We start from the raw sequence: 4,800 nt of genomic DNA on the forward strand, positions 1-4,800 counted from the left end.
TTACAGGCATGCGCAACCATGCCCAGTCTCAATTGCCATCTCAGTGCACACTGGGGGTGGGGCTGGCATGGCAGGCCCTGGGGATCGAACCCCTGGCCCCTGTGCCTGCCTAAGAAGGTGTTTTAATCTGCTGAGCTATTTGGCCAGCCCTATGTTTCTCTCTGTCCTATAAAACTGCAGGCATTGTGATCCAGATGGGCCCAAGAACTACAATTCAATAACTGCCTCTCCAAAAATACAGCAATGAAAGGGAAGTGGTTAAAAAACAAGCACTGTCAAGGACCAGAGAGACAGTTTAGCGGTGTTAACACCTGCTTGGCAAGCGCAAGGTCCTGAGTTTGATCACCAGTACAAAACAAAAACAGAAACAAGAACAAAAACGAAAGAAAGAAAGTTAGTTGATTGTGCTTGCTTCGGCAGAACATATACTGAAATTGGAACAATGCAGAGATTAACGGGGCCCCTGTGCAAGGAAGACACACAAAACAACAAGCGTTGTCAAGTGCTGTAAAAGGCTGCTTCAGATTTTGCCCCAGTTTATTCTGTTGTGGTTCAATCAGCCCAGTCAGTTGAATCTTTTTTTTTTTTTTTTCTAAAAGGGCAAAACAAAGATTACTTTCCTTTTCATACCAGCTGGTGCTACCCAGCTTCCACTGGAGGCATTCAGGTCTCAACTTCTGCTAATCCTTAGACAACACTAAAATGATCCAGAGCCCTTCTGATTTACACATTCAGCGAGAAGCTGCCTTCCAATTCTTATAGCCTTTTACATGTTCCATTTTTCAATTTTATCTATTGGAATGTAAAATTTCAGCCCTTTTATAAATTGCCTATTAATATTTAATTCCTTACATCATTGTATTGTTACCAGATAACCACAATTGCTACATGGAACAATAACAGAAGAGGCATTAACCATCAATAGAGGAGAACACAAATAGATAGCAATGGTAATATACATGAGAAATAGTCTGTCAAGCAACATCAGCCTCAACGAGCATGAATTTACAGTCGTGTACAGTAGCCACAATGGCTCTCATTGTTGATTCATCCTCTGATTACTGTTTTCACTGCAGACAAAATGGTCTAAATGAACACCAAGATAATAAGTGAACTATCTATCATCTCTTTTATTTTTATTCCAAGCTAGGAGAATTGGCAGAAAGAGAACAGTAAATGGAGATTCCTGCTGGTTCTGTGTCACAGGACCCTTTTAAAACACGGAAGGCAGTGTGAATTATTTAAGACAGAGATTACAAAGTCGGACTTTGCAATTTCACTGAAGCTTAATGCAAGCTCCTTCCCCACACTCCAACCACAGTCACCTCCCAGAACAGGGTTTAGAGGTAGCTGTTGTTTAAAAACCATCACCTTAAGGACCTTGGCTTTCAGGGCAGCATAGAATGACCACGTGAAGGATTAATGAGGGTCAAGTTTGGAAATACAGATCACAGATGTGAGGCTGAGAACTTAAAGCACTGGTTTTGATTAATCAGAATCACACGCAAAAGTAATTTTGCCTGCTTGGTGTCAGGGGATGACACCTCACAGGCATTTTAAGGACTTACTATGCTATTCTTCCCTGACCTTTCCATACTCAAAACAACCCAACCCCTCTCCTGTCATCTTGACTTTTTTCTTGTCTTAATGGCAATGGAATTTTCTCCTCTACTGAGGCCCAAAACGTTATTTTCTGTTATTCTGTCCATGTACAATGTCTTGTCATTGATAGAAGGGATAGATGTACCCCAAAGCAAGGGATGGCGAAGCTTTGAGGTCCCTCTTGCACATAAGAATTTTCCAGAGTTCTACCCAGAGGAGGAGGGGAAAAGCTATGGTGGGTTCACAAGGCAGCAGGTTTTGCAAAATTCAGAAAGGTAAGAGATTTTAGGTGGTTCCCACTTGTACTCAAACTTCTCCTTAGCCATATCCTGCCTCTTGTCAGATGCCAGTTTGAATGGAGCCTGAATTAGGGGATGGTGACTTGGGTTCAGGGCTTTCATGGAACACGGTCATGTTGGAGAGGCAGTTCTATGTTTAATTATTGTGGCTGATCCAGAGTAGGGGCTGGCCTCTAGCGCTTCTCTGCCGCCCACTGTGCCTGCCACAGAGAAGCAAGGGCAGGTCAGCAGTGCATAGTGCTGTGCAGCCAGAGGGGCCCACACGGGAGCAGTGGTCTGTGGAGACCTCTTTCTGTTTTCAGGCTCATGAAGTTATGAGTAGGAGATTCTCTAGTTACCGGGTAAACATCCCAGTTCTGTCCAGTCAGCAGACCCATCTAGATACAGTATATGTAATTGTGTTACACTTAAAATGAGAATAACAGAATAAAATGCGCCAACCTGTGTTTGTCAGACGTGAAGCTATGACAGTATAGTACTAGAAATGCAAGCATGTGTATGACAACTTATATGTATGTAAAAGAAAATAGAAATGTTTTCTATCTGAAAGGAAGCCTGAAGATTTACAGGGCTTCACCAAAAATGACTTTTAAGTGAAAGCAAAGTTTTCTAAATTACCAATAAGAGAAAACATTTCTGATAAAACCATGGTGGAGGAAAGAGGAAACTGTCTTTCCATACTTTCTAAAGAAAATTATATCTGCCATAGAATATTTATCATATAAAGAAATCAACAAAAATTATATCTGTGCAAACATAATAATTATAGAGGTTTGCTAAGCAGACCATTAAAAATATGGGTCTGTTAGTGACTTTAGTAGTATTTGTCATATTTTTAAATTTTGTAATATGTTTCTCTGTCCAAATAAATATTCGCGTTGGACTTGACTTTTTATTTTCTTTAAAAAAGAAAGTTAGATTCATATCTATATCTACAATCCCAGCACTCGGGAGGCTGAGACAAGAGGATCACTGTGAGTCTGAGACCAGCATGGGTTGCACAGTGAGTTCAAGGCCAGTCTGAACTGCATAATGAGATCCTGTTTCAAAAAAATTTAAAAGTTAAAAATGGCTCCCTAATTACATAAACTTCATACCTCATCAAACTTACATGCCTCTTGGACTAGAACTACGGATTCTTTCTCTGTGGTGATCTTTGATGCCAAGCAGTTTTCCACCTATGTCACCTCCTTCATTGCTTTTTTTATGTGTGACCTAGCCCAGGAGAGACCTAAAGAGGTTTCCATTATACCTTCTTCGCTGTTCTCATCTATTTTACTGGGATATCAAGTTACTCTTATTAATAACAAGTACAACTTACTTGATATCTCTCAGGTCTCAGATTTTATAATATCTGCCTTTACTTCAAGGAGAGAACCCTAAGAAGTAAATCTCACTTATCAATGTGTAGTTGAAGAAATCAGGATTCAAAATGCTGAAGAAACTTGCCTGTCACAGCCACTCTCTGGCCACGGGGACAAAACACCCAACACACACCACTTAGGAGAGGCTCATTGCGGCATACAGTGTCAGTCTGTGATCAGTTGCTCTGAGGCAGAAATGGGATGGGGGTGGCGTGTGGTGGAGGAAAAGCTGCTCCATCCATGGCAGCAAGAAGACAACAGAAGGAAAGAGCTGGACGAGAATATAGCCTTCCAGGAACACAGCTCCAGGGACATGCCTACAGGGACACAACTCCAGGGACACAGCTCCAGGGACACACCTCTAGGGCCATGCCTCCAGGGACATGCCTATAGGACATGCCTCCAGGGACATGCCTCCAGGGACACAGCTCCAAGAACATGCCTTCCAGTCTCCAGGGACACTCCTTCAGGATACAGCTCCAAGTTCACGCCTCCAGGACACGCCTCCATCCAGCTACCCCTCCTCATAGCTCATGCAGCTGCCGGACTCATCAAACTACGAATCTATGGAATATGGTGCCCTCCAAGATCCGATCATCTTCTAAATGCATGCCACTTTAAGGGGACATCTTAGAGGTAAACTATAATCTTGCCCAGGATAACAAAAATATCTGATGAAAGCAGAGTTTGATCTCAGTTTCCCCTGCCTCTATTGGATGGCAGCACATGACCTCCCTGGGTTTTTTGTTTTTTGTTTTTGTTTTTTGTTTTGTTTTGGTTTTGCAGTACCGGGGATTGAACTCACGACCTTGTGCTTGCCAGGCATTTATTCCACTGAGCTATCTCCCTGGCCCAAAAAGACAATTATTTATTTTTCCTTAGTACCAGGGATCAAACTCAGGACCTTACACTTGCCAGGCACGTGCTTATGCCCCTGAGCTATCTCCCTGGCCCACTCCTCCCTGTTTTAAAGCAGCTTCTTTCATGGCTTCTAGAAAGAAATCTTACCCCCTGTATCCTTCTGCAATAAGATGCTGGTTCTCTTTCCAGGCTCTTTCTTTAGTCGCTCTGCTCTCATTTCCGAAACAAAATACCTGACACCCAAAGTTAAAGGGAAAAAGGTTTCTTTAGCACACAGAGCAGAGGTTTCAGTCCATAATCGGCTGGCTTCAAGGCAGGATGGCATGGCAGACAGGCATCGCAGTGAAGAAGTAGTTCGTGGTGGACAGAAGGCAGCAAAGCAAGCAGGAGACCTTAGCAGCTTCTTTCTGTCTGCTCCTGCCCCCTACCCCTATTTTTTTGTTTTTGGTTTTATTTAAGGCGTGGCCTTGCTCTGTAATTCAGGCTGGCTTTGAACTCATGGTGTTCCTCCTGCCTCAGCCTCCCATATGCTGGGATTACAGGTATGAACCACCATGTCCATCCAGCTATCTTTCTTTCTTTCCTCTTCTCTTCTCTTCTCTTCTCTTCTCTTCTCTTCTCTTCTCTTCTCTTCTCTTCTCTTCTTTCTCTCTCTCTCTCTCTCCTCCCCTCCC

General features: G+C 42.9%; 1 non-coding gene across 1 annotated transcript; it reads left to right on the forward strand.

Annotated features, from left to right (window-relative positions):
* Positions 1 to 406: 406 nt before the first annotated feature.
* On the forward strand, positions 407 to 508 carry LOC111815398. Its single transcript, XR_002820092.1, has one exon. It is a non-coding gene; the product is annotated as a U6 spliceosomal RNA (small nuclear RNA).
* Positions 509 to 4,800: the final 4,292 nt, after the last annotated feature.

The sequence above is a fragment of the Octodon degus genome, unplaced genomic scaffold (assembly GCF_000260255.1).
Source record: "Octodon degus isolate 3935 unplaced genomic scaffold, OctDeg1.0 scaffold00015, whole genome shotgun sequence".
Classification (NCBI taxonomy): Eukaryota; Metazoa; Chordata; class Mammalia; order Rodentia; family Octodontidae; genus Octodon; species Octodon degus.